Source organism: Triturus cristatus, chromosome 6 (genome assembly GCF_964204655.1).
Source record: "Triturus cristatus chromosome 6, aTriCri1.1, whole genome shotgun sequence".
In the NCBI taxonomy this organism is placed as follows: domain Eukaryota; kingdom Metazoa; phylum Chordata; class Amphibia; order Caudata; family Salamandridae; genus Triturus; species Triturus cristatus.
The window spans coordinates 1,494,821,063-1,494,847,690 of NC_140589.1; the positions used below are offsets into that span (position 1 = coordinate 1,494,821,063).

The 26,628-nt window shown below is 42.7% G+C and overlaps 1 pseudogene; it reads left to right on the top strand.

The window, feature by feature from the left end:
* Positions 1–10,048: 10,048 nt before the first annotated feature.
* Positions 10,049–11,002, top strand: LOC146821593 (18S ribosomal RNA; annotated as a pseudogene; the record flags this gene model as incomplete).
* Positions 11,003–26,628: the final 15,626 nt, after the last annotated feature.

Here is a 26,628-nt window from a genome sequence, read left to right on the forward strand (position 1 = left end):
AATGTCATTGATGATATACTGAGCATTGCACACAATCTGTATATTCAGGGAATGGTAGCATTTACGGTTTCTTTAGACATATTCAGTTGCTGATGGGGGTGTGATGGCCACATGGGTCCCATCGATGCAGCCAATGACGTGGGGGAAACATGCAATCTGGTAGAAGTCAAGTTTTGTTTGCTGTAATGCCTGTTGGGTGGTGGGGAAGTATATGTGATGTGATAGCCTCTATAGCATTGCATCTAGAAAGGCATGGAAAAAGCGGGACAGGGCACTCTGTGACACCCCACCAACCTCCGCTATGACCCCTTGAAAACTCCCTAAGGCCAAGAGGTGCAGGGAGCACAGGACATGCACATGTGTGGGAATTGTTTGTGTCCTGCGTGTAGGGTGTTCCAAATAGGGTTTCAGCTCCTCAATCAGGTCCAATATGGTCTGTGGATGCAGCCTGTACTTGTCATGGATGTCCTCTTCAGTCTGCTGGAACAGAGTGATGCGCAGCCTGAAGATACGTTTCTGTCTCATTTTCCTCTGTGCAAGAGCCCGAATACGCAGCCTCCTGGCTATCACAAACAGTGCTGCCATTGTGGAAGGACCTGTTGCATTGTGGGGTGGTTTAAGTACCTTGCACCTGGTTACCACCTGCATGCACTTGGTGTTAATTGCGATTTCTTAATTTGCGAATTTACCAATTTCGCAATTTGCGAATTTTACATACATGTACTTGCGATTTCTTAGTTTGCGATATCCTGTTTGCGAATTTCGCAAACTGAGAAAATCGCAATTTAGGAATTCGCAAGGATATTCGCAGATTTTTGGTTTCGCAGATTTAGAAATTGCAAATTTTGTGATTTCTTAGTTTGCGCTGGGAATGTGTGTCATACATATCAAATAGCGATTTTTTATTCGCAAACGCTGTTTTTTGCGATTTTGTTTCATACATATGCCCCATTATATCTAGAGAAATGTGCACCAATCACAGTTCCTCAATTTAGCTATACACTATATACCATATGCAATCCAAGCTCAAAACCATAAACAGATTGTGAGCCTTTTAGTATTGGCCTTCCTCCATTGATTAAGACGATCTTGTGTTTTGCCGGATCACAACATATCTGACACGTTTGACTCTGGTAACAGAAACTACAGCACCATGTTTCTAAAAAGATGAAATCATTGTCAAAGCTGCCTGCTAGCTTCATTTGCTCTGATCATTCACTCTTGTCTGTCCCACTTTTAATAGTCCTACTTTTAGTTTCTGTGTGATGCTTTGATTCGTACCCCAAAGTGGATGAGAGACTAACAGCTTCCAAAAGGTCAGATCGTGAGCGCCAACAGTCAAAGCGTTATTATCCAACCGTGATTGATGTGGTGCAATATAAACTGGGGAAGCTGCAGGAATACATCTCTACTGAGATTTAGAGGCTGTTTAATATTAGATATCAGAATCACATTGCTTAGTTTCCAAGTCATAACCATAGATTCCGCTATCTTTATCAGTGCAGAGGTGGACTGCACGTTGCTCCCAGCCTCCTGACGCCGTATATCTACATCTATGACTGTATTCACGTTGATGGAACAAGTGACATCATTATTAGAAGCAGAAAGGACAGAGGGAGTGCCAGGGGCCCCAAAATCAGCTAGTGCCATGTCTGATTGCAGAATTCAATCAGTGCCTTGACCAGTTAGTGCGATTTCTTTCATGGGGGCCTGCTTTTTATAAAGACCTAGGCCCTTAGGAATATAAAAACAGTCACCCATTTTTTATGAGGCCCTGTGGGAGAAACAATATGCACAGGACTCTCATTACTGTGTGTAGCAAATTAGTCAGGGACTTTTCCTGTGTCACACCAGTCATACAGGAATGTACATCCATCCCTGCTGCTGTTGGCTGGCATCGAATTGTGGTTTCTGATCCTAAAGGCTCCTCTAAACAGTTGGACTCCTTGTGCACTTTGGGATCTTGGGGGCCTTGAGGAGAGGTGCCACTTCGAAAGAAGGACTATTTGAATGTGAACCACTGTGATGCTCAGCACGGCTACCTGGTATCCAGTATGGTTGCAGCGAGGCGCCTGTACTGGCAGAACTGTCGCCTCGCAGGCACTGCATTTCCAACAGAGGCAGAGCCACTGGTCAGCGCCCACGGACAAATAATCGAGAACACCGGCAGCGAAGGCAGAGCGAACTGAACGCAGAAGAGGAATCGATCTCAGTCCTGGAAAAGGAGGCTTGGCATTGATAAACAGACCCAGAGATTGCAGCATGTTAGGTAATAGTAATTGCCACCTCTCAAGGACATGGCCAACGAACAAGTGATCAAAACAATGCCTCTATAAAGGGTGAATGGAATGGGGAAACCATAATGGTGGTGTCATAGTATGTTCCCTCGTGGCACCAGTTGATGATGCTGAGGAAAATGTGGAGCTAGATAATTTAGCTCCCTGGTGTCCTGTTGATTATTGGAGTGGATATGAGCATGGACATACTGAGCTCTGCAAGCCAGCAAGGGAAGCGGACAACAGATTGAGGAGTTTTGTAGTGACCTTGGAGTTATTGGACCTCTGGAAGATATACACCCTGGTGTGAAACAGTTTACCACACATCTGGTAATATTTAGTTGCTCTCTAGACTTGACTACATTCTGGTACCAAAGGTTCAAGGGGAGAGGTACACATACGCATATTTTCTGATGAGGGAAATATCAGATTACTCGTTCCTGTGTGTAAAACTGGGTGCCAGAATAGGTATGCATGGGCAAGGCTGGAGATTAGAGGACTCCAAAGAGTATCTGCAGGTTATAACTGACTCTTACTTCACAATAAACATGAGTTCGGTTGATTCTGAGGTGTTACTGTGGGAGGCCTATAAAACAGTAATGTAGGGGCAGCTAATATGGTAAGCAACAGTGGGTAAACCTAAGAAAGATAAGTAGACCCTCATGAACCTGGAGCAGCAGTTGAGTCCGTAGGAGGCAGAATATATTACAGAACCAGACACCTCTCTGTTCCACTGAATTGCCCTTACCAGGGAAGAATATAGACAACTAGCAGAAGAGGAGACAAAGAAAACCCTGTGTGCTAAAGAATACAGACTATATGAGGTTGGAAACAAACCTGACAAACTTCTGGCCTGTCTGGCACATAGAGAAGCAGGTCAGAGATGGATCGGTAGGATCAAGACAGATGGGGGAATTTAGGAGGTGTCTGCTCTGGAGATAGCATGGGTGTTCTCTGCAGGCTTGAAGTAACTTTATAGACCAAAAAAATAAGGAAAAAATAGTAATTGTCATCTATTGTTGCTCCTCCAAAAGTTGTTATGCAGTCAAGTACTACCAGAAAGCCACCAAGCTTGTGCAAGGAGAGTCAGCCCAGTGCCATAATCCTGTCCCACTCTTGGCCACTTTTTTATGAGAAGAACAGGCGATAAAGACCATTGATGGTTGTATTACGCAGCTTTTGATTTCATCCTGTCTCATGCAGTCTTATATTAGTACATTTATTAAGGAATAGGAGAAGGTTGGCTCAGTGTTTGGGCAAATATCGAGTTGCGGAAATATCAGGAAAAAAATAGTGTGATACCAAAATATCGTGATGCAGAAATATCGTTGTCAAGAATATTCATTTTTCAGGTAAGTAATATTGTTTTCAAGAATATCATTGTTGTTAATATAATTTTCAATAATATAGTTGTAAACATTTTTTTAAATTATCAAATTAATTATTAATGATGCTAGTTGTGTAATAATTATATTTTTAAGTTATATATTATGTGCAGGCTAAGGGGTTTGTAGGGGTATAGGATGGGAGGCTAATTATGCAATATTTATTCAACAATTTTTTTACTTATTATTAATTATTTAATCGATTAATAAATATGTAAATTATGTAATTACATTTTTTAAGTTATATATTAAGTGTGGCTTGTTGGGTTTGTAGTGGAGTAGGGTGGGAAGTTAATTAAGTAAAGAAGTAATAATTAATTAACAATTAATTATTTTCTTTATGAAGTTTTATATAGCGTGAACAAGACCATTCTCAGTATCATAGCGCTGTACAATGGAAAAAATCCCAAAAATAAACAGAGAATATACAAAGAGGAACACATAGGATCTTTGGGATGAATTTAGAACCATTTCTTGTATCTGGGCGTTAAAATGCAGTTTACATAAGGTAGCTATGAGAAGAAGATTGGCGAAGAATACCATTGATAGGGATATACAAATAATCAATAGAATGGTAAAACAAGAGCAGCAATAAAGAGAAATGTCGCAGGATTAGCTAGATTCAAGTTAGTAAGGTTAAGAGAGGTGTCTGCAAAGTGGGGAAGTAAGCTATTCAATAACAGTTTTATTTCTTTTTTGTAGAGGTTTATTGAACAGTTTGTCCCGGTCTCCTAAGAAAGAGACTTCCAAATTTTTAGGGCAAATCCAGAAAAGGCACACTTGTGGATTTGCTTTTTGTTGAATTATTGGAGGGGACAATCGAGTTTGTAGGGGTTTAGGCCAGGAAGTTAATTAAGTTATAATTAAGTAACAATTAATATTTGATTTAGTATTCATTATTTAACTGATTAATAAGTATGTATATTGGTCAATAATTATATCTTTTAAGTTATATATTAGGTGCGAGTTGTTGGGTTTGTAGGGAAATAGAGAGGGAAGCTCATTAAATAATAATTAATTAACAAATAATTAACAATTGATAATGTAATTGCTGAATAATTATGTTAATTGATTAATAATTGTATTTAGTTTTTTAAAGAAAAATTAGGTGTGGGCTGCTGGGTTTGTTGGAGTTTAGGGTGGTAAGATAATTGTTAATGAATTAATAATTAATTATTAAATTATTCATTCATGTTTGAGTGATTATTAATTATGTTAATTGTGTTACATTTATTTATTTTAGTAATATTTTAAGTGAGGGCTGCTAGGTTTGTGGGGGCATAGTTTAGTAAATAAATGTGAAATAATAAATAAATGACAATTTATTTTAAATTGATAATTCATTAAATTGTTTACTAATCATGTTAATTGTTTAATTGTTTTTTTATACATACTTTTTTCATTATTTAATAAAGTTCATATATTTGTTAGAAATTAACAGAGGTATCTTTTATATATGTTAGGTGTTTGAAGGGAAGTACTTTCCCTACTGTTGAACAGACTGGAGTTGGAAGAGAAAATGTTTCCCCTGTGGAGTCCAACTCTTTCTCTACTGTTACACAGACTGGAGTGCGAATAGTTAATTTTACCTCTCTGGTGTTGGACGCTTTCCCTACTGTGCACAGACTGGAGTGGGAAATGTAAATGTTACCCCTCCAGAGTTCAACCCTTTCCCTACTGTTGCACACACTGGAGTGGAAATAGTAAATGTTACCCCTTTGAAGCCCAACACTTTCCTTACTGTTGCACAGATTGGAGTGGGAATATCACATTTTACCCCTTTGAAGACCAAAGCTTTCTCTATTGTTGCATGGACTGGAGTGGGAATAGTACATTTTACCCCATGGAAAGTCCAACACTTTCCATACTTTTACACAGACTGGAGTGAAAATAGTAAATTTGACCCCTCTGGAGTCCAATGCTTTCTCTAGTGTTGCACAGACTGGAGTGGGAATAGTAAATCTTACCCCTTCGTAGTCCACCCCTTTTCCTACCGTTGCACAGACCGGAGTGGGATTAGTAAATGTTACGCCTTCAAAGTCCAGCGCTTTCCCTATTGTTGTACAGACTTGATGGCAACAGTATATCTATTAATCCCGGACTTCAATACTTTTTTAATGTTGTTTAAATATATTAATATTACTATTTGTTTCATTTTATATTATTTGTATACATATGTATATTTTTTAATAATTAAAAAAAAATATTTTTAGTAAATGTCTTTTTTTGGCTTTTATATTTAATTAATTTGGTAATTTATTTAATGTTTTGCATTCGATTTGTTATTGTGTTTTATATAGTTTTGTATTTATATATATATATATCTATCTATATATATATAAATTATCTACTGGCGGTCGCCAGTAGATAGTTATAGTTACAACCTAGTTTCCATAGGAAATCTCAAAATTCTATTTTGAATAACTTTGGCGCCGGTTGACGAATTCTCGCGAAATTTTCAAAACAAATGGGGTGCTCCGTTCAGCTCCTACTCTGAAAGTCTCGGGTGATTCGTCAAACGGGGGCCAAGAAAAAGGGGGGTTCCAAAATGCGTTTTCCCCATGCATTTTTCCATAGGACCTTTAGTCGAAGGTACAGCCCGAACGGCTGAACAGAATTACGTGAAATTTGGCAGAGAGGTAGCCATAAGGTCAAGGAAGTGCCTTTTGAAGGTCTTGTGTAAATCTGTTCAGTATTTCCTGGGAAAATAGCATTTAAAAGCATATAAATATCTATACGCGAGCACCGTGCGCGCACAGTGCGCGCTCCCTGCCGTGCGCGAGCGCAATTCTGATTGGTTGTTAGATGTCGGTAAACATTCGAATCGGTCGAAACCAGGAAGTGTCGGCCACCATTTTGTCTCTCGCAGTCTGAGGGGGTGAAAAACAAAGGTGGAGAACGTGAAAACGGGGCAGGGTGGACAGTTCCTGACCCCTAGCCTTTGTCTGGGCTAGGGTTGGGTTGGGCTGGGTTGAAGGACCCCCAAGGGCAAAAAAAAGATTTTTTTTTTTTTCGAAAAATCGCGGAGTGCGCGCACTGTGCGCGCACGCTGAAAAAACACACGTAAAAATTATTTTTAAAATTTTTAACGAAAATTAAGCGAGGTTCGCGCACCGTGCGCGCACGCTAAAAATCCCATAAAAAAATTAAAAATGCATACATAAATTAGCATTTAAAAAACCTTTGAAATTCACTAAAAAAAACGTAGGTTTCACACACGTAATAGTTACGAATTAGCATTTAAAAAACCTTGCAAATTCACTTAAAAAACCATAGGTTTCACACATGTTATAGTTAGCTGGACATTTCACTCGTAAAAAAACAATGAAATTCCCCCGTTATAGTTAGTGCAGGCAACTATAACTCACGCGACCGCAATCCTCTGCTGATGACGTCAGATATTACATCACTGATGACATATGTGTCTTTCTGAAAAATAAATATTTGTAATATATGTATAGCTAAAGATTAATGGAAGAAGACATGGGTAAATAAGTGTCTAAATACAGTGATGTAATATCTGACGTCATCAGCAGAGGATTGCGGTCACGTGAGTTATAGTTGCCTGCACTAACTATAACGGGGGAATTTCATTGGTTTTTTACGAGTGAAATGTCCAGCTAACTATAACATGTGTGAAACCTATGGTTTTTTAAGTGAATTTGCAAGGTTTTTTAAATGCTAATTCGTAACTATAACGTGTGTGAAACCTATGGTTTTTTCAGTGAATTTATATTTATATATATATATGATTTTATAGTAGATTTAAAAAAAGATAATATAATGTAAAATATATTTTTAATAGTGTTATATTTTATATGTATATATAAACATGAACACACATATATATTTATGTGTGTATGTTTATATAAGTATATATTCATTTATTGTATTAAATGTTACTTATATTTATTCAATTTACATTATATTAATGTTATATATTAAAATATTTAAGATTTACTATATTAAACTATAAATATATAAAAAAGCTATATTTTTGTATGTTTTTAATGATATAAGTGTGAAACAATTTATATTTGTTTTGATATATTTACACTTACAATTATAAGTATAGGGATACAATATTTTTGTAATCGATATTTTTGACACAATATTTCTGTATCACGATGTTGTGATCGATATTATGGGCCTGATTTAGATCTTGGAGGTAATGTTCCGGCTGTCACTTTTCCATTGGATTATCCGCTGACTACTTGGCGGTCCATTCGCTGTATTGTTGGCAGGTGTATGGACGAAGAACCGCCTAAGTCGTGCAGACTTTGTTAGGATTGTTCTAAATGCTGCAGGCGGGACTCGGTCAGTTCTACGGCGTACTTTGGGACAGCAGGTGTCTCACTAAGATCTAAATCAGGCCCATACTTGGGTCTATTTGGTGACCTTGACCTGCTTGGTTGGAAACACCAGACCGTGGCCCAGCCAGGGCTTAAGAACCACAGAGCGAACAGGGTGGGGCTGCGCAGGGGCAGGGAGCCAGCAGGCCCATGTCTGCGAGCCCACCAGGGCCTTGGGCTCCCTTCGGCAGTATCGCAAAGGGCCTGGGGTGGTGTCCCGTGGGCCCGGGGATGCTGCCCCTGCTTGGATGGGTTTAGAAGTTCAAACTGGGCCCCTGGCAGGCCCTCGGGTGGCAGACCCCATCCTGGTCTACGTCCTCAGGCCCGCCGCATGACAAAGTGCCCTGTGTGGCCTCAACCAGGAGCTCCGACCGGGCCCTGGGCTCTGCCCTCCAGCCTGCTGTACTGCCAAGAGCCCAGGACTGAGGTCCATCAGCCCCGGGGAGGCTTCCCCTGCTTTGCCGGGTTTGGATTCCCTGACTGGGACCCCGGCGGCCCCTGGGGTGGGAGCCTCCATTCTGTGCTCTGTCCTGGGGCCTGCTGCATGGCAAAGTGCCCGGAACGGGGTCCTGAGGGCCTGGGGAGGCCTCCCATGCATGGCCGGGACAAGGAACTACATACGGGCCCCGCTAGGCCCTTGGGTGGGTGCCCCCGCCCTAGCCTCTGTCCTCGAGCCTTTGGCACCCCCAAGGGCCCGGGATGGGGTCCATTGGGCCCAGGGAGGCTTCGCCTGCTTGGCCTGGTTCAAATACTCTGACCCGGGCCCCTGGAGGGTCCTGGGGTGGACGCCCCCGTCCTGGGCTCTGTCGTGGGCCCACCTTGTGGCAATGTGCGCAGGTCATGGTCCTGCAGGCCCAGGGAGGCATCCCTTGCTTTGCCAGTGTATTAAGGTGACTGCAGGCCCCAGGTGGGACCTCAGTCAGGCCCCCTGAGGCCCAGCTGGTGCTCCGAGCACCTGGGCTGTAGAGTCCACGTCCCCTCAAAAGACCAGATGAAGCCCTTTTGTTAAGGCACAGCATTACCAGATGGCCATCCTTCAGGCCTGGCCATCTGGTCGCTCCGAGCCCCTCGAGCATCTGGTAGTGCGCCATGCTTTCAATGGGCCGGCCAGATGGCCAGTCTGCCCTAGTAGTCCTAATGGGAGCTAATGTGCTTCCTCAAGCCTTCCTCAGGAAGTCGGGTGCATTTGCGCTGGCGGTCCCCTCTGTCACTCGGTACGCATGGATGACAAGAAAGGGGGGTAGCCTTCATCTAGATTATAAGGGACAGGGTACCTTGGACCCCCTTGTAGTCCAGCGGTTCTCAGTTGGATGCCCCCAGGGCCCGAGCCGACCCACCTGGTACCCCAGGGGCCTGGGTCCATGCCTGACTCCCAGCCCTTCCCGATGTGCCTTGACTCCGAGCCTGCCTTCCACCGAGAGCAGGCAGGGATGTGAAGATGACATCCCCATGCAAGGCGGCCTGCCGAGAGGGTCCGACCACCTCCATATACTCCGATATATTGGGTAAACTTGGTCCATTTAGGGATGGACTGTTAGGCCAGCCTCTGCTGCTATTTCAAGCAAAGCAGACTGTCTGACTGGAGAGCCTGCTGTTCCTGGAGGCCCTTCCACTACCCAGCAGAGTGAAGGCTGAGCAGCCTTGGCAGCTTGCACGTCCCCAGTGGTCTGACCAGAGTGGAAGGGGCCGGATGGTGCCAGGTCCCAGGTGCCGCCTAGCGGTCCAGGCCCCCACGCTGTCCACCTTTGCCCTCCTCCGTCCAGCACATTTTGCCAGCAGCTTGGAACAACTATTCCTTGGGGTGTCCCTACCACCCAGGCCGGAACCCCTGCATCTTGATCAGGCTGCACCTCAGCCCGCCTCTCCCTTCCACAGAGATGGCCGGGCATGCAGGTGCCTGTGCAACCACACCTATTCCCCCCCCCAGTAAGCCCCTCACTGCTCAGGCAGGTAGGCTTCCCCAGCAGGCTCCCAAGGGGTTTGACGGTCAGTCAGGGACACGGCCCCCAACCCCCCGTCCCGCAGATGCAGCTACCTGGTTGATCCGGCCAGTAGCATATGCTTGTCTCAAAGATTAAGGCATGCATGCGTAAGTACACATGACTTGTACAGTGAAACTGCGAATGGCTCATTAATTCAGTTATGGTTCCTTCGATCGCTCCTTCTGTTTCTTGGATAATTGGTGTAATTCTAGAGCTAATGCATGCCAACGAGCCCTAACTTCCCGGCATGAGTGCATTTATTAGACTAAGACCAATCCTGGCTCGCCCGCCGCTTTTATGACTCTAGATAACCTAAGGCTGATCTCCTTGATGGTGATGATACATTAGGATGTCTGCCCTATCAACCTTTGATGGTACTTTCCGTGCCTACTAGGGTGACCACGGTTATTGGGGAATCAGGGTTCGACTCCTGAGAGGGAACCTGAGAAACGGCTACCACATCCAAAGAAGGCAGCAGGCATGCAAATTACCCACTCCTGACTCGGGGAGGTGGTGATGAAGTACACTTTAAATCTTTTAACAAGGATCCATTGAAGGACACGTCTGGTGCCAGCAGCCACAGTAATTCCAGCTCCAATAGAGTATATTAAAGTTGCTGCCGTTAAAAGGTTTGTAGTTGGATCTTGGGATCAAGCTGGCAGTCCGACGCTGGGTGCCCCCTTGATGCTCTTGACCGAGTGTCCTGGGGGTCCGAAGCGTTTAATTTTTAAAAATTAGAGTGTTCAAAGCAGGCCGTTCACCAGAGGGACAGCTGGGGGCACAAGTATTATGCAGCAAGAGGTGAAATTCTTAGAGCAGCACAAGACGAACCAAAGCGAAAGCATTTGCCAAGAATGTTTTCATTAATCAAGAACAAAAGTAGGAGATTCGAAGAAGATCAGATACCTTCGTAGTACCAACCAGAAATGATGCCAACTAGCAATCCAACGGCGTTATATCCATGACCCACCGAGCAGCTTCCGGGAAACCAAATTCTTTGGGTTCCATGGGAGTATGGTTGGAAAGCTGAAACTTAAAGGAATTGATGGAAGGGCATCACCACGAGTGGCGGAGACGGGCACCCTTGCAGCGTTCAGTGCGGCAACGTAAATGGTCCTGGAGAAGCCGGCGGAAGCCCCAGGGAGAATTCTCTTTACTTTGTGAAGGGCAGGGCACCCTGGAATCGGTTCGTCCTGAGAGAGGGGCCCAAGCCTTGGAAAGCGTTGCAGTTCCTGCAGCACCTGGTGAGCTCTCACTGGTACTTGACAATGCGGGGGCGATGTTTCAAATCTCACACTAGTCTGCAACCATATCCGCAGCAGATCTCTAAAGTGAAGAGTCTCTGGCATGTTGGAACAATGTAGGTAGGGGAAGTTGGCAAGTCAGATCCGTAACTTTGGTTTAAGGATCGGCTCTAAGAGCTGGGTCCATCAGGCTAAGGCATGAAGCAGGACTAAGAGCACACCTGGGCTGGATGAGGAGTCGCCCTCCAGGGTGGTGGCGACTCTGGACTCGAGCCAAACCCTTCCTGTGGATCACCCTAGCTGTGGTGGTCGCCTCTCACTGTGCCCCTCCCCAGGATGCTGGCCGGTGTTCTGCCTCTGCCGGTGACTAGCAGCTGACCTAGAACGGGTGAGGACCAGGGGAATCTGAGTGTTTAATTAAAACAAAGCATCACGAAGGCCATAGGTGGGTGTTGACGTGATGTGATTTCTGTCCAGTGCCCTGAATGTCAAAATGAAGAAATTCAATGAAGTGCGGGTAAATGGCGGAAGTAACTATGACTCTCTTAACCTCTTCTCAGTCGTATTGGACTTTAGCTCCAAATGGTCCAGCTGGTAACTATATGAAGAGAAGTTTATAGGGGTAGGCCAAACAAGGTTCTATCATGGCCATGAGCATGATAGTGAAAAATGGCAAAGCTAACAAACACAATTCCAGATGGAGTAGTTCCTGGAGATTAAAAACCCAGTTCAGATAGAGAAAAGAGGTAATGTCTTTTCCACAAATTGTTAACCTCCTTACCGATTTTGTCAATTCATCACCCACTTCTAACTACACAATAAATGATAACAAATCACACTGTATCACCCTGTTTACCCTCCTTAATAACAGAAGACAAGGTAACTATAGACCTCAGTGAACCCATTGAACTTGTGGTCTCATCAGCAAAGAGTGACACTGTTGCATCAAGATTCGAGAATCTACCTTATGTTTATGAGGTCAGCGATCGACTCAATAACAAGAAAAGTGATTTCACCAAAAAAGTCAATTACTGGAAATGTCTCAATGATAAATACAACTGTGATTAAGGTGGAGACATAATGGGAACTTTCAAAGAGCTTAGAAAACATGTCTCCAATAAACATACAGGATTCTACCTCAAAACCTATTGTTCAAAATGTGACAAGGAAGACAAATTCCACAATATTGCAAGCCACTATGCAAAATGCAAAGGCAGAATAAAAAAAGGAGAACTACCTTCCCCCTGTAGCTTCTGTGACCTCAGATTTGGAACAAAAATTGGAATGTCACAACATGCTCAGCATGCATATCCAAAAATGCAAAGTGAAGCTAGGCTTGCCGCTCTAGCAATCAGCAAACCAGCTATATTGTGGTCACAAGAAGAAATTCTGCTGCTAGCTGAATTGGAAAAAGTATACAAAAACAAAAATAAATATAAACACGCTCATGGTTACGCATTTTGACCATAAAAACAGAAAACAAATTGCAGAAAAAAGAAGGGATAGAAGCGATAAAAGTAAAACAAGCATTGGCATAGCCAATAGGTCTCGCCTTTGGGACCTAATAAGTGTTTAGCCATGCAGCACATTATCCATTGCATTACATTGAAGACATCAAAGTTTGTGGTAAAACCTCTATGATAAACTGGCCCTATTACTACCGGCTAATTAAAGTCCTTTTACAGTGTTGGTATTTGTGATGCTTATGCAAATTTGAGCAGGGATGAGAATTAGGAGATGTGTGGCAATTAACTCTCTCTAAAATTCGGCGGTCATAAATAGAGACATTTGTCACTTGAGTTCAAAGCCGAAGAAATGAGGCAAACTATATTTGTTAAAAATGCAAGCGGAAATGGATACACCACGTAAACAGCAACCCAAGGCATGAGAGAAATTCACAATAGGTTCTAAATGGCAAAATATTATTTGTACAATGGTAAATAATGGGATTAGCATGTTTTAGCTGTGCCCAGATGCACATTGCAACAAAGGAGTCCCCCAGTGCAAGCAGGGAAATGAAAATAAACAGGTAAATAACTCAAAAAAGAAAACGTTTCTGCATTTTTAACAATCTGTTTTCCAAATACATGGAAACCTTGAATTCTCGAATGTGCTGCTTTTCTCCAAGAAGTGCAGTAGATGGTTTAGGAAGAGAGCTGAGCTGGACGTTTGCAGAAGCAGTTTGTTAGGCCCTGGCAGTGGCGTAACGAAACTTGAGAGGGCCCCCCTGCAAAGCACAATGAGGGGCCTCCCCAGCAGCCCGTCCCACCACCTACCACCGTCCACCAATTAGTTATCACTAATATGCATCACACATGGGAGTCACGGAGGGCCACGAGAAGGGTGCGCAGGGCTTTTTTACGGGGTCTTTATGGCCGTACAAATGAGCTGTGCCCTCCAGCCGACAGAATGTGCATGGCATGTGAAATGTCACCCTCTTACAAACAGAGATGTTAAAAAAATAAACATAAATCTCGCTCCTTAAATCAATCAATCAATCAATCAAGGAATTTATATCGCGCACTACTCACCCGGAAGGGTCTCAAGGCGCTTGGGGGAGGGGGTCTGCTACTGCTCGAACAGCCAGGTCTTGAGCTGTTTCCTGAAGGCGAGGTGGTCCTGGGTCAGCCGCAGGTGGACGGGCAGGGAGTTCCATGTCTTAGCCGCCGGGTAGGAGAAGGATCTTCCTCCGGCGGTGGCTCTCTGGATGCGAGGGACGACGGCGAGGGCGAGGTACGCGGATCGTAGCTGTCGGGTGGGCGTGTAGAAGGTCAGGCGGTCGTTGAGGTACCTTGGGCCCAGGTCGTGGAGGGATTTGTGTGCGTGGGTGAGGAGCCTGAACGTGATCCTCTTGTTGACAGGGAGCCAGTGCAGGTCTCTTAGGTGGCTCGAGATGTGGCTGCGTCGGGGGGCGTTCAGGATGAGACGGGCGGAGGCGTTCTGGATACGCTGAAGTCTTTTCTGAAGCTTGGCTGTTGTACCGGCGTAGAGGGTGTTTCCGTAGTCTAGTCTACTGGTGACGAGGGCCTGGGTGACAGTCTTCCTGGTCTTCCTGGTTAAACACAAAGAGTGTCTTGTGTGTGTGTGTGCACGTCAAAATAAGTGCACAGAGGTTTGTTTACACGATCCTCGCAGACGTGATCATAATGAGTGATTACATGTGTCTGGCCATGCAGGTTATACGACAAACATACAGGATCCTCATCAGCAAATTCGGACGCTAATCATCGCTTGTCATGTTTAAACCGCTCTATCGGCACTCTTAATCCCAGTGCGAACGGTACAGAGTGACCGCATTATCTTGGGATTGTTTCACTCAGCGCGCACCACACATGTTGTTTTACAAGGTTATCCAGCTTGCACGCTCCCATGGTGCATATGTAGGACCCCTGAAGGGTTGTGTTGCATGGGGTATGGGGGTTCTACACAGTGTAGGATAGGATAGGATAGGATATAGGTTTTTAAAGCGCTCGAATGCCGTAGCGTCTTGGCGCTGGTCAGTGTAGGGGAAGTATCAGTCTTAAGCGTAAGCTCCCTAGAATAACCAGGTTTTTAGAACTTTCCTAAAGCGCTGATGGTTATCTACGGATTTTAAAGAGCAAGGGAGCTTATTCCAGAGTCCTGCGGCACGGTTTGAGAAAGCTCTACCTCCCCATCTAGCTCTCCTAATCCTGTTCACCTGAATAAGACTCCGGGTGCTGGACCTTAAAATACGGCTGGGAATATAGGGAATCAGTATTTTCTGGATGTCCTTGGCTCCACCCCCGAACACAGCTTTGTGGACCAGGCATAAGGCCTTAAATTCCACACGCTGCTGGACGGGGAGCCAGTGTAGAGTTCTTATTCCCGCCGAGACGGATTGATCTCTGGGAATGTCCAGAAGTAATCTCGCCACGGCATTCTGCAAAGCCTGCAGCCTACTCAACGGGGCCTTGCGTAGATGTTCAATTCAATAGAGACTTTATTCGGTTATATTTCACACCATAAAAGTACACATGTAAACAATACGATTAAAAAAACATTATTCATACTATTACAATAGTTCATAGTCACATACAAAAAATCATATTACACGTAGCCCATTGCCAATAACTTGATCCAGATACATGGTAAAGTACAGATAGTAAGTACAACATCATTGGTCTAGGCAATTCCTTAATTTGACAGTTAATTTTAAAAATTCTTTAACCTGTAAGACGCTATCACTGTACAAAAGCTGCAAATAAAAAAAGGCAGGTTTGATTTGGTTAAAATTAAGTTTCCTTAAGAGTGCAACAAGATAACGTTTGCGGGGATATTCATAAAAACTACATAAAAACATAAAATGCAGCATATCCTGAGGAGACTTCCCGTCGCAGCCACAGGGTGCTGCAACCTCGTTAAAAATGTCTGACTTCGGTCGTATTAAAAGATGATGGAAGATGTCAAATCTAAACCTAGTCAACAAGAATTTCTCATGAGAGGTGAAATTACTCATTAAATATGGCTCCATGCTTTCACAAGTTTTTAACATCACATATTTCCTAATTCTTGGTTTCAAAAGCTCCTCACTTTCCCTTTGAGCCAACTTATCCTTATAAAAGGCTTGTTTGATTGCTGTTATATCCCCCTTTACAATTCCGCTAGGATTTTCAAACAGATTCAGGCGGCCAAGCCAGGAAAAGCAGGTTTTCAGATATTTTAACCAGGGGACACACATATGTTTGTCCTGAGATATAAGATCTCTTACAATCAAATGGGTAAGAGGTATGTCCTGATTTATCCACAGTTTCACCCAACAAATCAAAGGCCTTAAGGAAAAAATATCACTTAGATACTGGATTCCCAGTTCTTCGTGTACTGTCAGGTTGGGTGTACTGGTGGGGACACAAAGTAGACGTTTTAGGAAATTGTTTTCGGCAACCTGCAACTGTTCTCCAGCCACATATCCCCAAAGTTTGCTGCCATATGCAGCTATAGCAACAGATTTAGCATTGTACAGCTTAATCATTGCGTTGATTGGCTTCTTACCCAGTTTTGTCGCACAGTTAAAAACAGAAGTATTAGCCCTTAGCAGTTCACCTTTCTTTTTGGCCAAATGTGGGCCCCAGTTAAGCTTGGTATCAAACAGGACACCAAGATATAAGAATGTTTCTGTGACTGGTATTGGGACATCATCCAATTTAAAGATAAAATTCTTTTTGGGTTTATGGCCAATATGCATTATATATGATTTAGAGTTGTTGACCAATAGATTTCGGTCAGACATAAAAATGTTAAAAGCATTTAAAAGCGCCTGGAGTCCCTTCTCCGTTCTTGAAATTAAAACCGCATCATCTGCGTATAAAAGAACTGGAATACCCCGCCTGCCGACTCTGGGGCAATCTGCCTGTACATTCTGTAGATAATCATCTAAATCATTAATATACAAATTAAAAAGGAAGGGGGCAAGAATGCAACCCTGACGCACTCCCTTCTTTATATCGAAGTTACCAGTGGTGTCCCCGTTTGCAGAATATCTGACGTTAGCACTGGTATTACTGTGCATATCCACCAAAAAGTCAACTATCCCTGGATCCACACCTTTCTCCCTCATGGACCTCCACAGCCCCCCCCTGTTGACACAGTCGAAGGCTGAAGAAAGGTCCATGAAGGCAAGACGGACAGTTCCCCTCTGCTCAATACAAGAAATAGGTTAAGGCACTGGGTTATGGTGGAGCGCCCCCCACAGAAACCATACTGAGAAATCGACATGATGTTATTTTCGATCGCCCAGCATGTTATTCTCTGTAGTAGAATTCTCCCCATAATTTTGACCATGGAGTCAATTAGTGAAATTGGCCGGCAGCAGTGAGGACTGCCCTTATCTCCTTTTTTAAAAACGGGAACAATCGTTGATAGTCCCCAGGAGATAGGACAGCCCACTTTGGCAGCTGCATTAAATACTGCAGCCAGGATGGGCGCCCAAAAGTGTGGATCAGACTTATACAAGTCTGGGGGGATCCCATCAGGCCCTGGAGCTTTTCTAGCAGTGAGTCCTTCAATGGCCACCATAACTTCAACATTAGTAAACCTAATAGCACCTCCCCTAGCATCAAGCAATTTCTCACTTGTGACAGGTAACCCAGAAGAGTATAATTGTTTGAAATGAAGTTCCCACTCCTCCTTGGTAATACAGCAATCCAGACCATTACCCGGGTCTTCTACCAGGAATGTTTTTTTAATTATTGTCCAAAATCTGGTGATGGATTTTAAGGTAGAAGGATCAAGTAACTCATTCCACGCTTCTACTCTTAGCGACTCCTTATGGGATTTTAGAATGGACTTATATTCCCTGCGACACAGTTTGACATTTTCCAGCACTCTCGGAATAGCTGCCAGTGCTAGCCTAAGGTTACGAGCAGCTTTGGAGCAATCATGATTGAACCATCTTGGCCCACATTTTCCCACACTCGTCTTTACTGGGACCAACATCAGTTCTGACACCTTCTCCGACAGATTTTGATAAGCAGTAAGAACCCGTCGAGGGTCTGCCCCCACCCGAGTGCAGTTCACAATATCCTCAGTACATGTGTCTACAATGTTTTTATACAATAAATCTGGAGTCACCATTGACCATTTAAGTCGCCGCCTTCCATCTGTAGTGCCCAGCCTCCCGGAGTTACATATCAGTCTTTCCTTAGAAAACCAGGGTCCCTTCAAACAGATTGTTAAAGGATTATGGTCACTGAATTCGCTTGGAACAATATCAAACGAATCCAGTAAAGGCAGCAGTGTTGCTGACAACAGCATGTGATCAATAAAAGTGCCCCTCCCATGCCCCTGAAAGGTGGGAGTATCAAAACATTTAAATGGATCCCTGAGCCTCATGGCCAGGGAGAGGTCCAGGTTATCCAGGAGAGCATTGCATAGTTCCCCAGCCATTGTGTGATCCAGGTGGAGTCCCTCCATACGCTCACAACTTAAATCATTTATGCATTTGTGCAGAGGGTCTCCACACAAGTGAACATTGAGATCCCCCACAATCATGAGGTTATGATTGAAATCCTTTAGAGAGGAAGTGAGAAAGGCATGCAAGGCAGATACGGAGTTAGGTACTGAAGTGACATTGGCAGCATTATAAAAATTCACTAGACATACTCGGCAGTGTACCCCATTTAAAACCAAGCCCATCATACCAGGATCATTTGCATCAATTCTGCTAATTTTACAGGTAACAAGGATAGAAACAAAAATCACCAGCCCACCCTTAGGTCTGCCTCTTAGTGATGGTGTGGCCGGGACATAGAAGTCCTTGTACCCTTCTAAAAAAAGATCACATTCAACCAGCCAAGTCTCTTGTAGGCAGATAACTTTAAATTGCTTAATGTAGTTGACCCAATTTATGTCTGTCATTTTTGCAGCCAACCCCGCAATGTTCCACGAGACAACATTGCTACCATAGTTTTTATCCTGTGAGTTCGGAATAGACACCAATTCGTCTGAGATTGAGATGCCCTGACCCACAGGGATCTCATGTCAGTCGCACATGTCCAGGCCAGATAGAAGATCGTACCTGTTCAGTGTGTTGATGTTAAACCCAGGATTAGGTTTGGCCGAGAAGTAAGGTCTATTCTGTGCATTGGTAACGTTTCCCAGTCCCCTCCGATTAACAATATTATACTGAAAGTGGGTATCCATAACCTGAGTCTGAGTTTCAGCCACTGAACTAAACAGCCTTTGTTGGGGGGAGTTATGACAAAGATGGGCATAAAAATACCCCAAAGGTCGAACACATATACTGCTCTCATTGTATATCAGGGACGAAGCTCTTAAGAGAGCGGTGGCCACATGTTGGGGATGTTTGAAGTTCACAACAATGCAGTCTCCGCTTCCCATTTTTTTCGATGGGCCCACCCAATTCACCCGCCTGACTGCCAGAATCTGATCAGAATATGCAATTGGGAAGCCACAGTTTTTGTTAAGTTGAGTGCCAATGCTGCACAATGCTTTTGCCTACTCTTATTTTGACTGTGTGTTGAGTTAAACAATCACATAGTAGACTACTTTTTCGGTCAGATTTAATCAAAGAGGTAACTCAATTACATCATATTTTTCCTTTTACATTTTTCAACAACTCATGATCTCTTCATAAAAAAACCGCACCGTGTTTTGAACAATACCTTTGTGACACAATATAAATACAAATTTTTAAGATTTCGACACCCTCCAAAATACAATTTTAAACAAAAAAGACATTCAACTCTTCAACATTCATACCCATACACACCCATTCATATTCTTCAATAAATATACAAAACTAAGTGAACACTGTGTCAAATGACACGTGAAGGCCATCCAGAAAGGTTATTTATACTTTCGTTGCCTATACTCTTTCTTTTCTTGAAAAAAGGTTTTTAAGATGATCGATTGGCCTTTGCTCGTAAGGTCTACGCGTTTCGGAACCCGTATCTTGCTGGGAACCTCATCAGGACCAATGTACTGAAATAGATGAACAGAAAATTGTTTACCCAATGTCCTATCTCTTAAAAACTGAGGTGGTTGCGCTATATTTAAAGTTCTCATCTGCAACTTCGATGCAGTCAATGCCTCACAGGGGATGTGTTTAGCCGTCTACCTCGATCTGTTGAGCCCGAATTTTTTCTGTCGAACCAAATAATACACGAGATGCAATCAAATCTGGCCTACCTTAACATACAACAACAGATAAAACTCTCTCTACGTCAGAAGTCAGTCTGTCTAATAGTATGGCGCTTACTTGAAGTGTGCGTCAAGGTGCAAAATCTCTGGGGTCTTGGTTAGTTCTTTCCGACTCCTCGGTGTGACTGGTAGTCTTGACACCGGCCGTTTGTTTAAAAAAATGGCTCCAAAGTTTGCCGGTTGTATTCGTAACACTGTGTGTCAAAAAGAAAGCGAAACTCATAAACATAGTTTCTTGGTTGTTGTTTGTATATGCAGCAATGCTGGTGGTTCGAATCTCACCTTAATGGAACGAATTTCCCACGTCTCGTTGGGGTTCTATGACTTCGCTGCTCTGCTCGGTTTCCGTTCTCGTAAAGGAGTATTCTTGAATGATTGGCGCGTTACGTGAAGACGTAACGTCAGTCTGAGTGCTTCTGGGAAATGTAGTTCTTAAGAGCTAGTGGCCTCTTTTTTGAACAACAAAACTTTGTTTTGTCCGACAAAAGGGGACGGTGATATTTTATATGGATCGCTGAAGAATTCTTTATTGTAAATTACAAATTACCAATCGGATTCCACTTGTTATGTCAGGTCAATTTTTGAGTTTTGAAAAGATTGAAGTATTTTATTTGCCAGGTTGATGATCATGACGCCTCTGAGCTGTGGCCGATCAGGCCCGAAGCTGTGGCAGGTGAACCTCACAGTTCTTTGGGTTCAGTTTGTCTTTGTATTTGATATCTTGATTACGTAAACTTGCATAGTCGGTGGAGATTCCCGGAGGGTATTTAGATGTCATGGTGGTTTGAATTAGCGCTTTAGAGTGTGTCATCTAGTCGTTGTCACCTTCCTTCCTAATCTCTGATTTTATAGGTTGAAAATTTCGGAGAGTTCGTTTAGTCCGTCAACTGACGTGTTAAATTTGATGATCAACATTGCTTCCCGTCTCAATAGTTTTGAGTCCAGGTCCCCACCTCTCGCGTCCTTTTCGACTTTGGAAATGATGGTCCATCTCAGCTCTCTTTCTGTATGGTTTTTAGAGGACCAGTGATTGACAAGCGGTGCATTAACAATATGTTTGCGAATTCTTGATTTGTGTTGTTGGATCCTCTGTCTGATTTCTTGATTGGTCTTACCAATGTACAACTTCATGCAGGGGCATAGTATTCCATATACCACGAATTTCGATTTACAATTTGAAAACGTTACATGTTTCCAGTTGATACCATTGTGTGAGAAAAAATCGCCCTCGATGGTTGACTCGCAGCATGTGCAGGTGCCACATTTGTGGTGCCCTTGTATGGGAGGTAAGCTGAGGAAGCTTCTGATTGTAGCATTTTTGGTTTTGGGCATGGCTGCCCGTACAATTTGGTTGGCGATACTTTTGTCCTTTTTGAAGGCAAATAGAGGAGTTTCTTTTAGTAACGGGTCCAGCTGTCTGACTAAGTGCCAGTTTTGATTGATTGTTTTTTTCAGCCAGTTTGATGTTGGGCCGAATGTGGTCACACAGACTATCCTGTTGATCTTCGCTGGTGTTTGCTTTTCTAGCAGTGTCTCTCGCGGGGTCCACCACGCTCTTTTTATGGCTCTTTTTAGGAGTTTCTTAGGGTAACCTCGTAGCAAAAGGTTATTCTTCAGGGTCTCTGAGTGGAAAAAATATTCATCTTTAAAAGTGCAATTGCGACGAATGCGCAAAAATTGCCCATAGGGTAGATTTTCCTTGAGGCTTCGTGGATGATTACTAGAGAAATGTAGAGCCTTATTCCTGTCGGTCTTTTTTTTGAAGAGTGTCGTGGCTAAATAGCCGTCCGTGATGTAGATTTCAACGTCAAGGAATGCCATTTTAAATTTGGAATGGTTCATGCTGAATTTTATGTCCTCTGTGCGGTTATTGAGCCACAGGAAAAAGGATTGTAGTTGTTCTTCTTCCCCAGTCCAAATCATAAAGATGTCATCTATGTATCGGACCCAACTTCCAATATACTCTGTAAAGGGATTGTTGTGGTAAATGAAAGTTTCTTCATATTTAGACATGAATAAAACCGCTAATTCCGGGGCAAAAGGACGGCCCATGGCCACGCCTTTTATCTGGTAGAAGAACTCATCTTTGAAGCTGAAATAGTTGTTTTTCAGTGCAAATGTTGCTAGTTCCATTATGAATTGGGAAGGTACTTTCTCTGGTTTTGATCGTGTATTGAGAAAGCTGTCCAGTACTGCTAGGCCCTCATCCTGCGGTATCTCTGTGTATAGGGATACTACGTCTAGCGTCACTAGGAAATTGGTGCCTTCCACGAATGTCATCTGATCCAATTGTTTGAGAAAGTCTGTGGTGTCTCGAAGGTAAGATTTTACTTCCTCCATAAACGGTTTTAGAAAATAGTCTACAAACTTTGAGATCGGTTCTAGCAGTGACTCACAGCCCGACACAATTGGTCTGCCTGGGGGGCAAGTTAAATCCTTGTGGACTTTAGGTAAAACGTAGAATACTGGAATACGTGGATGTTTGTTTCTCAAGAATTCATATTCGCGTTTGCCTAGAAAACCTTGGTCAAAGCCTTTTTGGAGTATGTTGAAAAGTTTTCCTTGTAATTCAAAAGTTGGGTCATAAGATATCTTTTTGTAACAACGTTCGTTGTTAAGTTGTTTGTTCACCTCTGCCGTGTAGCGATCTGTACCCCATACCACAATTGAACCGCCCTTGTCTGCTTGCTTTATTGTTATTGATGGATCATTTTTTAATTCCATTAAGGCATCTCTTTGAGTTTTGGTGATGTTTGATTTTGTGTGTCGCTTCCGTTTTTGTTCAACATCTGTTATGGCAGATAATATGACTTTCTCAAACAGGATGACCTCTTTAGGAATCTTTCCTGGTGGAGGGCAGAATGTGGATTTTTTCTTTAAACCTGTGGATTCGACGTTGGTGATCGTCGGGTTATCTTTAAAGAAGGTGGTCAGACGGATTTTTCTGCAGAATTCGATGAATTCGGTTTTGATTTGGATGAAGTTGGTGTCTCTAGAGGGAACAAAGGTCAAGCCTTTTTCCAGCACGCTCAATTCCGCATGTGTTAAAGTTTTATCTGATAGATTGTAGATCAGTGATTTATCTAATTTTTGTAGTTGTGTCTCCTCGTTGACATTTCCCATGGTTGGTTGCTGTATCGCATCCTGCCTCGTGGTTTTTGGCGGCCCCTTCCTAAAAAAGACGGTTGTTGTTGGAAGTTTTGTTGGTAGTTTCCTCGTCTGTTAAACTCTTGGCGGTTGTTCGGGGTTTCTGCCTCACTTCCACTGGATGATGTTGTGTCAGAAAAGGTAATAAAGTTATTCCTTGATCTCCCTTGAAATTCAGGCAGGAACCTGCGTGATTCCGGTCTCGAATAGAAATCTGATTGGAGGTAGGGATAAGTTTTCTCCATTGAAAAGTTGTTTCTGTCTTTTTCAAACTTTGCTCCCTTTTGATTGATTGAAAAATCTTTAAACTCCAAGATTTCTTTATCCACTTTATCCAGGAGCGTTTTTGAATCCGTAATCAATTGGTTTGTTTTTATTTCTGATTCCAAGATGGCTATCTCTTCTAGTTGTTGTTTCGATAGTCTTTGTGCTGTCTCCACGGTAAGGACCATTAGGTCCCTACTGCATTTAGTTTCAATAAGGCTGTAACCCTTTTTATAGGTCGGATCCTCTGTAAAGATTACAGGTACATTGCGTATTTGTAAGCCTCCTGGTATTGTTCCTGCCCTTAGATGTTCCACAAGAAAGTGGCCGTGGAGGTCCGTTCTGATTTGTTTTTTCTTCAATCTGATCAGCCTATCAGATTCATTTGTGATTTTGGCTGTAGCGCTTAATGTCACCGAAGCAAAAAGAGGAGGATCATTGATCAATTTTGAGATATGTTCTTCGCTGTAAGCGAAGGTGTCGCCGTCCATCGTGATCGAGTTGTATTGGTCTGTCTAAAAAACTCTTCTGGTTGTCTGTCCTATACTAGTGAAACTCCCTAAACCAAAACAAAACCTCTAAGTGAAAAACTAATTCTGTGAACCAATGCCTATTTCTAGGGTTATCTTTTTCCCTTTGGACAACCTCGCAGGTGTGCACCTGCTATTAAACTGGAAGAACAGTTCTGGGTTTGACTTAATGGCAGCAAGGCCAAGTTGATTAGTAAGTACCAAGTTGAGTGCCAATGCTGCACAAGGCTTTTGCCTACTCTTATTTTGACTGTGTGTTGAGTTAAACAATCACATAGTAGACTACTTTTTCGGTCAGATTTAATCAAAGAGGTAACTCAATTACATCATATTTTTCCTTTTACATTTTTCAACAACTCATGATCTCTTCATAAAAAAACCGCACCGTGTTTTGAACAATACCTTTGTGACACAATATAAATACAAATTTTTAAGATTTCGACACCCTCCAAAATACAATTTTAAACAAAAAAGACATTCAACTCTTCAACATTCATACCCATACACACCCATTCATATTCTTCAATAAATATACAAAACTAAGTGAACACTGTGTCAAATGACACGTGAAGGCCATCCAGAAAGGTTATTTATACTTTCGTTGCCTATACTCTTTCTTTTCTTGAAAAAAGGTTTTTAAGATGATCGATTGGCCTTTGCTCGTAAGGTCTACGCGTTTCGGAACCCGTATCTTGCTGGGAACCTCATCAGGATACGGGTTCCGAAACGCGTAAACCTTACTTACCTTTTTTCAAGAAAAGAAAGAGTATAGGCAACGAAAGTATAAATAACCTTTCTGGATGGCCTTCACGTGACATTTGACACAGTGTTCACTTAGTTTTGTATATTTATTGAAGAATATGAATGGGTGTGTATGGGTATGAATGTTGAAGAGTTGAATGTCTTTTTTGTTTAAAATTGTATTTTGGAGGGTGTCGAAATCTTAAAAATTTGTATTTATATTGTGTCACAAAGGTATTGTTCAAAACACGGTGCGGTTTTTTTATGAAGAGATCATGAGTTGTTGAAAAATGTAAAAGGAAAAATATGATGTAATTGAGTTACCTCTTTGATTAAATCTGACCGAAAAAGTAGTCTACTATGTGATTGTTTAACTCAACACACAGTCAAAATAAGAGTAGGCAAAAGCCTTGTGCAGCATTGGCACTCAACTTGGTACTTACTAATCGACTTGGCCTTGCTGCCATTAAGTCAAACCCAGAACTGTTCTTCCAGTTTAATAGCAGGTGCACACCTGCGAGGTTGTCCAAAGGGAAAAAGATAACCCTAGAAATAGGCATTGGTTCACAGAATTAGTTTTTCACTTAGAGGTTTTGTTTTGGTGTAGGGAGTTTCACTAGTATAGGACAGACAACCAGAAGAGTTTTTTAGACAGACCAATACAACTCGATCACGATGGACGGCGACACCTTCGCTTACAGCGAAGAACATATCTCAAAATTGATCAATGATCCTCCTCTTTTTGCTTCGGTGACATTAAGCGCTACAGCCAAAATCACAAATGAATCTGATAGGCTGATCAGATTGAAGAAAAAACAAATCAGAACGGACCTCCACGGCCACTTTCTTGTGGAACATCTAAGGGCAGGAACAATACCAGGAGGCTTACAAATACGCAATGTACCTGTAATCTTTACAGAGGATCCGACCTATAAAAAGGGTTACAGCCTTATTGAAACTAAATGCAGTAGGGACCTAATGGTCCTTACCGTGGAGACAGCACAAAGACTATCGAAACAACAACTAGAAGAGATAGCCATCTTGGAATCAGAAATAAAAACAAACCAATTGATTACGGATTCAAAAACGCTCCTGGATAAAGTGGATAAAGAAATCTTGGAGTTTAAAGATTTTTCAATCAATCAAAAGGGAGCAAAGTTTGAAAAAGACAGAAACAACTTTTCAATGGAGAAATCTTATCCCTACCTCCAATCAGATTTCTATTCGAGACCGGAATCACGCAGGTTCCTGCCTGAATTTCAAGGGAGATCAAGGAATAACTTTATTACCTTTTCTGACACAACATCATCCAGTGGAAGTGAGGCAGAAACCCCGAACAACCGCCAAGAGTTTAACAGACGAGGAAACTACCAACAAAACTTCCAACAACAACCGTCTTTTTTAGGAAGGGGCCGCCAAAAACCACGAGGCAGGATGCGATACAGCAACCAACCATGGGAAATGTCAACGAGGAGACACAACTACAAAAATTAGATAAATCACTGATCTACAATCTATCAGATAAAACTTTAACACATGCGGAATTGAGCGTGCTGGAAAAAGGCTTGACCTTTGTTCCCTCTAGAGACACCAACTTCATCCAAATCAAAACCGAATTCATCGAATTCTGCAGAAAAATCCGTCTGACCACCTTCTTTAAAGATAACCCGACGATCACCAACGTCGAATCCACAGGTTTAAAGAAAAAATCCACATTCTGCCCTCCACCAGGAAAGATTCCTAAAGAGGTCATCTTGTTTGAGAAAGTCGTATTATCTGCCATAACAGATGTTGAACAAAAACGGAAACGACACACAAAATCAAACATCACCAAAACTCAAAGAGATGCCTTAATGGAATTAAAAAATGATCCATCAATAACAATAAAGCAAGCAGACAAGGGCGGTTCAATTGTGGTATGGGGTACAGATCGCTACACGGCAGAGGTGAACAAACAACTTAACAACGAACGTTGTTACAAAAAGATATCTTATGACCCAACTTTTGAATTACAAGGAAAACTTTTCA